Here is a 10,395-nt window from a genome sequence, read left to right as displayed (position 1 = left end):
TGCCAAATCTGCATTCATACAACTAGTTGAGAGAAGTCAATTTGGAGGGATGCCTAGTGAACACCCTCATTCACATATGGAGACTTTTTGTGACTATTGTGATTTGATTTCTCAAACCAGAGTTACTCAAGACCAAATCCGATGGGTATTATTTCCTTTTTCTTTGATTGGTACCGCAAAGTAATGGTTAAAGAGCCTAGACAAGGCTACCCTTTGTATTGATTCATGGAAGAAGTTAGCACTTGCTTTCTACAAGAAATTCTATCCTCCGGAGAAGACTAACATGTTGAGAGCCCAAATCACCGGGTTTAAGCAAAGAGAGGAGGAATCATTGTATGAAGCATGGGAGAGATTTAAGGACACTTTTCGTTCTTGTCCACACCATGGACTTAGCTAGTGGTTCCTTGTCCAACAATTTTGGAATGATCTATATGAACACTCCCGCAACATTCTCAATATGGGATCCAATGGAATGTTCACCGAAGTTGATGACAATCAAACATGGACCAAAATCAAAGAGATAGCGGTTCATAATTCACAATATAGTAGGCCTCGAAAGGCTACTAGAGGAGGAAAGCATGAGGTAGATTCCATCACTCAGTTGGGTGCTCAACTAAGTGCTCATATTGACACCATCAATTTGAAGTTTGAGAAGGCCATGGCTAAGCTTGATGAAGCTTCCAAATCACCCAAACAACATGTTAATGCTATGGTGGCATCATCCTCAATTCCAAGTGGAGTATGTGAGAGTTGTGGAACTTTGGGACATGACCAAAGTAAATGTAGGGGAACAAGTGAATGCTTTCCAAGCATACAAAAGTGGCACCTTTTATTCCAACTATTGCAATGAGAATACCAAATTCCATCCAAATCTTTCATACAAAAGCCAAAATGTTCAAAACCCTCAACCGACATACACCCCACCTCCAATGAGAAATCAAGCTCAAAGACTCTTTTACAACCAAAGCCAAGGTTATCAAAATCAATCCTCTTACAATCAACCCAATGACCAAAGCTTTGATGTTCAAAAAGAGGTCCTCCAAATGCAAAAAAAATCAATAAGAATTTTTCACCCAAATGCAAAAAGATAGCGAAGCCAAAGACATCACCATCAACAACATACTAGGCCACACCAAAATGCTAGAAACCCAAATGACTCAATTAGCATCTTCTAACTCTCAAAGACAAAAGGGGCAATTACCACCTCAAAGTAATCCCCCAAGACATGAGACCGTGAGTGCCATCCATTTGAGGAGTGGTACAAGATATGAAGGGCCAAAGAAGCAAATTGATAGAGATATTGAGAATGCTAGTGACAAGCAAAGAGTTGTGGAGAACTATAAGGAAGAAGAACCCGCCACCAATGAAGTTTCAAAGAAGAAGAGTGAAGAGAAGGCTAAGGAGAAAGAGCCTATTGTGATTAGACTTCCATTCCCAAGTCGTCAAGCTAAGCCTAAGTTTGATGAACAACTTGGAAAGTTCATGGAGATTGTGAAGAACTTAGAAGTCTCAATCCCATTCACGGAATTGATCAATCATGTTACGGCCTATGCAAAATACATGAAAGACATTCTTACCAAGAAGAAATCCATCCGGAAGCTAGAGACTATTGATTTTACCAAAGTGAGTAGTGCTATTCTACAAGGGAGTTCCCCTCCAAAACTCAAAGATCCGGGACGTTTCTCTATTCCATGCACCATTGGCGACATTACAATCAACAAAGCATTATGTAACCTTGGAGCAAGTGTAAGTGTCATACCATACTCGGTGTGCAAGAGGCTAGGAATGGGAGAACTCAAGTGCACCAACATTACGCATCAAATGGTGGATCGATCAGCAAAGATACCTTTAGGAGTATGGGAGGATGTGCCCGTAAGAATTGGCAAGTTCTTCATCCCGGCAGACTTTGTTATTGTAGACATGGAAGATGATTCCAACATTCCTATCATTTTAGGAAGACCTTTATTGAATACAGCGGGAGCGGTAATTGATGTGAAACATGGAGAGCTCACACTTGAAGTAGGGGATGAGACAATCACTTTTAATCTTGACAAAACAATGAGAGCTCCTCGACTACATGAGCCATGTTTCATGATCGACCATTATAGACGAGAAAGTGATAGGAAGAAGTTGGCATCTCAATGCAAAGATCAAGCTATAGGTAATGAATCACCACCCATATGGAAGAAGGAAGTGGATAACACTCAAGATGCTCTATCCAGAGCGCAAGGAAATTTCCTCAACAATGAGAGTTTGAATAGCTCAACCATGACAAGCAAGGAAGAAGGCCTTATTGGCCATGACAACAAGGAAGACGAGTTGCTCTTGTCAACTCATGATACCATTGCGAAGTAAGCTAGTGAAGTTTGTGGTCTATGGGATGACGAATTTGAAGGATTGGTAAATCCCTACATTGACAATGCTATGACCATAGACCAAGGCTTTGTTGATCCTCGTCATCACTTTGATATGGGTCACCATCATGAAGAACACAATGTGGAAAGGTCTATGCAAGATCTTTACAATGAAAATGAACAAGCCTTCGACTACTTCTACAAGGTGTTGAGCAACATCAACAACACATTGGCTATGCCCCCTTGACATCTCATTCAAAGAATGAGAGTTTGATGGAGTCCTCCCTAAACCACCATTTGTAAATTTCTAACCCTTTAACTAGCATTTATTTCATTTATTGCATTTTTTTGTCAATTTTGGATTTGCAATTTCATACTTTGATCAAGATTTTCATTATGAGAGAAAGTGAGGGAGGTATTTTAATGTGTTTTGATGTGTAGTGTTTGATTTAGTGTGGGGATAGCAAATGCTAAGGCAAGCCGATCCATCATAGTGCACCCACAATGTTGAACAAAGGAACGAAGAAAAAATGATACGGGAAATGAAGATCCCCACGGGTGGAACTGAACTCGTGGGTGCAGAGGAGAACCCGGGCGTCCCAGGAGGGAATCCGCTCAAGCTGGCTATGATCCGAGCATCCTGGCTCCAGGACGAGGGTCTTGGGAGTGCTAAAATTGAAGAATTGGGTCTGTTGCAAAATCTAAGCAGACTATATTGAAGAAGCCCGTCCCAGTCCTGAAGCCGCTCGTCTTGGTAAGGATCTGCGCGTCCTGGCATGCTAAAAAATTTAAGGTTCACACTGACTATGAATCTGAGCGTCCTCTGGAGGATCCGAGCGTCCCTAGAGAAAAGATCTGCTCGTCTCCAACAGAATCCGTGCGTCCCAGCACGGGTTAGAAAAACAGGCTGCACTGACTGAGGATCCGAGCGTCCCCAGTCCAAGACGCTCATCCCCCGCTGCTACTTAGCCAAAAACACGGGATCCTCCTTCCTTCCCCAATTCATTTGTATCTTATACAAACACAAACACACACCCTTTCTCCCTCAAAACCCTCAATCCCCTCATCAACAAAACACAAATTACTCAACCAAATTCACCCAAATCAAAATAAAACTTCCTCAAATCAAGATTAAACTACTCCTTTATAAACAAAAGGCCATCCAAACATCAAAATCCTCACAAATTGGATCGATTTTCTAGGGTTTAAAGACAATTTCGAAAATCCTAAAATCGATTGGGAATTGATTGAAGCTTGAGGAAACAAGGAGCATTCAAGCACAATATTGGTTTGTTGATACAATTTTGACAAGGAGAACAACATGGCAAGAACAAAAGGTGGAAACAAGGCACCCACAACCTCAAATTTATCCAAAAGCAACAAGCTCTTCTTTCCTCAAAGGCTATGGTAGTGCATCAACCAAGGGTGGAGATTCAAGAAATTGCTACTCCTATGGTGGAAGCTACACCTACTCCGGTCATAGGACAATTGCAAGATTATCCGGAGGTAACTTTCATAAACGATTCTCATAGGAAAGCATTTGTATCCCTTAATAAGAAGACCATTATTGCTACCAAGTTTATATGCCAAGATGTCTTAGACAAATTGGTTGTGCTTGGGAGAACTAAGATATTTTTCGAGTCCATGAAATTACTTTCCCTCTTTGAAATGCAAGAATTGACTTACCCTTCCCTTACCATGGAGTTCATAAGCTCTTTAAAGGTGACTAAGGTAGATACTCGGAAAAATGTTGAATTCCGCCTTGAGAACAAGGATAGACGAATGTATATGAGTGAGTTTGGCAAAGTGTTTGGTCTTGAAGAACATTATCATTATGAGAAAAATCCTTCACAATATGATGCCGCACCCCTTTGGAAAGTGATCACCGGGCGAAAATTTGAGTCTTTCCAGGAGTGCCATGTTCTATATATCCACCATCCGGGTATAAAAGTATGGCACAAGTTTGTGGACAACACTTTGATTGCAAGAAAAGGCACCAATCACCTTACCAAGCTCGATTTTGTCTACCTTGAATCTACCATGAATATCAATAAAAGGTTCACCAAGGAATACAACATACTTCAACTCTTACTTGATCGGTGGCTTGAAATTGATAATGGTAAAGAAGGAGCGGCTTTTATTGTCAACGGAGGCTTAGTAACATGGTTAGCCAAACACTTTAACCCGGATTTCAACAAAGACAAGACATATAAACCGGTTAAAGGAGGCAACCTTCTTGATTTGGCCACTATGATCAACAAGTTCCAATGGGTCAAGAATGATAGTATTGACAACAAGTATGATTGGCTCACTAAAGATGCTAAGTCCTTCATCTTTCCTAGCAAGATATGCCGCATCAATGTCCAAAGTCCAAGCTACCTACTACTCGTCTCCGATGAAGCCGAGATGATTATGAAGCAACATAGGGAGTCGCATGCCTAGCCCTCCTCCTCCTCCTCCTCCTCCATTGTGACTCCACCATATCCATTTGCCTACCATGAATTCACACCAAGTGGCTCAAATGTCGTCGTAGACAATGACTACTTGACTCATCTATTGCAACATATGCATAAGGAAGCTCATGAGGATCAGGTCAATGCTTACCGAGCTCAATATCCGCCCCTCCTACACTTAGCTAGGCAAGGACTACTTGATCCATCATGTCCTTTGCCTAGTTGGGCGGATAGTGAGGTGTTCTTCCCAAATGCTTCTAGAGATGCCAACATGGATAATGAAGTTGCTAAGGGGAAGGAGATTGTTGTTGATGACGAGGGAGGTGATGACTCTTGCCATGAGGAAGAAGAGGAAGAAGTGCAAAGTTCAAGTGATGATGAAGATGGTGAAGCCTCGGGGTCCATGGAGGTAGATGATGATGACGATAATGATAAAGTTGATGATGATAACAATGATAGTGATTAGGATATCGCAATGAGCGACAATTGAGGATTGACAAGCTTTTGTAGGATGCCACAATCCATTGTGACTTTCCTACACCTCCTCTAGCTTTGTTTATGTCTCTTGTTTTAATTTGTTTTAATCTTGATAATTGGTTTCAAGTCCTAGATAACAACACTTAGAGGACTCCCACCTCGGTTCCATTGAGGTGTCTCATATTGTTCCCACTTTTGAAAATCCAAAATGACAATTAGTTTCATGCATTGCATACTTGTGCATGAACTCCCCCATTTTTACACTAGAAATAGTATCTTACTTGGTTTGGGGAAGTTCAAACACAAGCATTGGGAGTTAATCTATATTAGCTCTCCAACCAATAAAGTCATGCCTCATATAGTGTAACTTAGATTGCATCACTTGTGTATATGTCATATAGTTTGCATATTAGTGTAAAAATTATGCATTCTCATTTAGCTTGCATAGTTTCCTATCGTTTTGGCCACTGAGGACAATTCCTATACTAGTGTGGGGATGGGGAATTCTAACTTGACTTTTAAATCAAAAATTAAAAAAATTGAAAAACTTTGAAAAATACAAAAATATGTTCTTTTATTTCACAAAAACAAAAACCATACAACATGTTCATTCCTTTATAGTGTAGAATTGTATATACTTGTTTGTTTATTTGTTTGTTTGTTTATCCTTCTTTCACATTGATCGACTACGCCACATCCGAGGCATGAGGATTATGAAGATCGCATGGTATGATCTTTCCAATCTCCTTCTTCCTCTCTATGTTAATGACTATGTGGCTTTATTTTGATTGATGCGGTATACACCAATGTAATTTTAGGAGTTGCATTTAGCTTATATGACATACTAGTTGATAGAAACATTTGCATTAGATTGTACAAATGTTAGTTGCATCATGGCATATAGTTGCATTTTAGAAAATTTTGTGAAAACATCTATTTGGGAAGCTTGACAAGCGTATATAAGGCCCTTGTAGATACCTTTTCTTCTTAAGACTTTGGTCATTAGAATGCTTCTAAAATACCTCGGATGTGTCAAGCTAATATCCTTTGACCCATAGATTAAGGCCTAGTCAAGAGTACCTTGTGGTGTGATAACTCCTTGGCCACCATTTATTCCAAGGTGACCCTTGAAACCATGTGATGTGACCATAATTGGCGCATATTTAGCCCCCGAATTACCATTGTTTCCATGCTTTTTAGTGCCTATTTGGGTCATTTCTTATCTTTAGTTCTTTGTTTTGCATATTCTTTGAGATTTTGATCCCTTGGTAGGAAAGGAGTAAGAATCTTGCATTCTCATGGCAAAACGAGGCTAAATTGATTGTATTCAATGACCAAGCATCAAGGAGAGACAAGACTAGAAGGCCTTTGTACATATCATAGTAGAAGAGCAATGTTGAGAAAAGGATCCTTGAGTCCCCGAGGAAATCCCCAAGGAATTTATGAAGAAAAGGGAAGAAAAGAAGAAGAATTGAAGCTGACCAACAATCCGAACGGATTGTACCAAATCCGCCCGCCCGTCCAGCCCAATCCGAGCGTCCCACCTTGGAATCCGCTCGGATTCCCCCAGCACAATCCGAGCGTCCCTCTCTTGAATCCGCTCGGATTCCTCAGCCCAGATCCGGCCGTCCCGACTCCAATCCGCACGGATTTCAGTACAGCACGTTTTTCATTCTTCAAGCTACGAAAAGAGAAGCCCTTCTCTCAGAAAATACCGGATTCTCCTTGCTCAACTTAAAAAGTGTAATTACTAGTTTAGCCCTTAGTTAACCCTAATGCATCCTCCCTAATTTTCACTATAAATACCCCATTAGGCTAATTAGAGGAGCATGTTCTTCTTATCAATATTTAGAGTAGTTAATATCAATCAAATCTCTCTTCAATATTGTAATCAAGTATTAATCAAGTTTTAATCCAAGTTTTAGTTCTTTAATCTCTCTCTTGTTCTTCCTTTATTTTGGGTAATTAGAAGATTATTGGGTTTATTGGGAGATTGACAACCTTCCATCAATCATCAAGTTCTTCTATTATTCTTTGCATCATTATTTTGGAATCATTAGTAGGTATAATCTCTTAATCCCTTTTTAATTATTGCTAATTACTTTCATTTATTCATCATGTTTCATATTGTTGGTATGATTGACAACCTTGCTAACATGATCAACATGATAATGAGTGAGTAGTCTCTTAGCTAGGGTTTAATGGGTGATTAGAGGAAACCATCATGGGGATGATTCATGCTTAAATCAATATGCTTTCATAATATATTTGCTTGCTTGTTTTGATCTTAATACATGCACATGTTATATTTGATGAAATGCTAAGCCTATGAATCCTTGCATTTACTATCATCTCTTATCTTTTCAATGAGACTTGTAAGACATAACCCAACTCGAGTCTTGTTAGACCATGCATGTGTTGAGTAGGAAAGATTAAGTCGACTTGTAGGTGTTGTACAATCTAATCGATTCGGCTCCGGGACCCAAACTTTCCTAGGATTGTAAGATATAACCCAACTCAATCCATCACAACAATAATTGCTTGCTTATAATTTGAGAACATGTTTGTATGATCATATCCCATGATTCCCCTATGAACCCATGACACCCTAGTGCTTTTAATCAATTGTTTACACCCCCTTATTTTATTCATCTTGCTAGTTTATCTTCATTGTTATTTTAGTTTAGTAACCTTCTACATCAACCCAATTTGTGACACCCCTTAGACACTACTAGTTACAATAGAATTCTCATTTCAATACCCGTCCCTTGGGATCCGACCTTTACTTGCCTCTTTACTAATTGTAGAGTTGTTTGTGGAGTATAAATTGTGTTTTGTATCGACCATTGACCAACGACCACATATGCTTAATTGTGAACACGAAATGGACTCGATCAAAAATGGCGCCGTTGCCGGGGACGGTGTTTAATTGATTTAAGATTTCTTTTATTGTTATTAGTTGTGTCTTCTTCACCTTGGGGAAGTAAAACTCCTCAAGGTTTGTTCTAATTGTTTTCGAGTTGTTTGATATTTTGCATGTCTAGAAGGTTACAAAGAGATTTGTTACCTTTTGACCGTGAAATCGAAAGAACCTTGACGAATAATAGGAGACTTGTTAGGAGGAATTTGGGAGGTGTTGGTGAAGTTGTTCAACCCACTAGTGAGTTTGTCAATCCTTTCGCAATAGAAGGAGAAGAAAACCCATTACACAATATCCCACAAAATCCACCTACAATGCCTAAATTCTCGTCACACTCTATACCCACCGAGGAGGATTTACCAAATGGTACTCCTACACCGCAACATCTCACCGGTAATTTTATTGCCAAGTCCGCCTTCATCCAACTAGTTGAGAGGAGCCAATTCGGGGGAATGCCTAGTGAGGACCCTCATTCTCATATGGAAACCTTTTGCGATTATTGTGAAGCTATCTCTCAAACGGGCGTGACTCAAGACCAAATAAGATGGGTCTTATTTCCTTTTTCGTTAATCGGCACCGCAAAGCAATGGTTGAAGGGCCTTGATAAGGCCACCCTTGGAATAGATTCTTGGAAGAAGCTAGCTCTAGCTTTCTACAAAAAATTCTACCCACCGGAAAAGACTAACATGCTAAGAGCTCAAATTACGGGTTTTAAGCAAAGGGATGAAGAATCTTTGTATGAAGCTTAGGAGCGGTTCAAAGGTATTTGTCGCTCATGTCCTCACCATGGACTTAGCGAATGGTTTTTAGTGCAACAATTTTGGAATGGTTTATATGAAGATTCAAGGAACATTCTCAATATGGGATCAAATGGAATGTTCACCGAAGTTGATGACAATCAAACATGGAACAAGATTGAGGAAATGGCGGTCCATAATTCACAATATAGTAGGCCTCGCAAGGCTACTAGAGGAGGAAAGTATGAAGTGGATTCCGTTACTCAATTGGGTGCTCAACTTAGTGCTCACATTGACACAATCAACTTGAAGTTTGAACAAGCTATGGCTAGACTTGAGGAAAACTCAAAAACATCAAAGCATCATGTCAATGCCATGACGGCATCCTCATCAATCCCAAGTGGGATATGTGAGAATTGTGGAACTTTGGGTCATGACTCAAGTGAGTGTAGGGGAACAACCGAACAAGTTAATGCTTTCCAAGCTTACAAAAGTGGTACCCCTTATTCAAATTTTTACAATGAAAACACCAAGTTCCATCCAAATCTCTCATACAAAAGCCAAAATGTTCAAAACCCTCAAACAACATACACTCCACCACCCATGAGAAATCAAAATCAAAGACCCTTTTACAATCAAAACCAAGGTTACCAAAATCAAAATCCATACAATCACCAAAATGACCAAGGTTTTGATGTCCAAAAAGCGGTCCTCCAAATGCAAAAGAATCAACAAGAATTTTTCACCCAAATGCAAAAAGATAGCCAAGCAAAAGATACCACCATCAACAACATTCTAGCTCACACCAAGATGTTGGAAACACAATTGACTCAACTAGCATCTTCAAGCTCACAAAGACAAAAGGGGCAATTACCACCTCAAAGTAATCCCCCTATACATGAAACGGTTAGTGCCATTCACTTGAGAAGTGGTACAAGATATGAGGCACCGAAGGAGCAAGTTGAGAATGAAGTTGTGAAAGCTAGTGAAAAGGAAGAAATGGTGCAAAACTCCAAAGAAAGGGAATCATCAAAAGAAGAAAGTTCAAAGAAAAATGAAGACAAAGCCAAAGAGAAGGAGCCCATTGTGATTAGACTTCCTTTTCCAAGTCGTCAAGCCAAGCCCAAATTTGATGATCAACTTGGAAAGTTCATGGAAATTGTGAAGAATTTAGAAGTCTCAATTCCTTTCACGGAATTAATCAATCACGTACCGGCCTATGCAAAGTACATGAAAGATATCCTCACAAAGAAGAAGTCGATCCGGAAACTTGAGACTATCGCCTTTACTAAGGTGAGTAGTGCAATACTTCAAGGGAGTTCACCTCGAAAGTTAAAGGATCCGGGAAGCTTCTCAATACCGTGTACCATTGGCGACACGACGATCAACAAAGCCTTATGTGATCTAGGGGCTAGTGTGAGTGTCATGCCATACTCGGTAAGTAAAAGGTTGGG

General features: G+C 39.9%; 2 non-coding genes across 2 annotated transcripts; both read right to left on the bottom strand.

Moving 5' to 3' along the window:
• Positions 1 to 283: 283 nt before the first annotated feature.
• Positions 284 to 390, bottom strand: LOC141603735 (small nucleolar RNA R71). The gene has a single exon (XR_012525592.1). It is a non-coding gene; the product is annotated as a small nucleolar RNA R71 (small nucleolar RNA).
• An 8,500-nt stretch (positions 391 to 8,890) lies between these two features.
• Positions 8,891 to 8,997, bottom strand: LOC141603032 (small nucleolar RNA R71). The gene has a single exon (XR_012524931.1). It is a non-coding gene; the product is annotated as a small nucleolar RNA R71 (small nucleolar RNA).
• Positions 8,998 to 10,395: the final 1,398 nt, after the last annotated feature.

Source organism: Silene latifolia, chromosome 9 (assembly GCF_048544455.1).
Source record: "Silene latifolia isolate original U9 population chromosome 9, ASM4854445v1, whole genome shotgun sequence".
Classification (NCBI taxonomy): domain Eukaryota; kingdom Viridiplantae; phylum Streptophyta; class Magnoliopsida; order Caryophyllales; family Caryophyllaceae; genus Silene; species Silene latifolia.
This window is presented reverse-complemented; position numbering and strand designations above follow the sequence as displayed.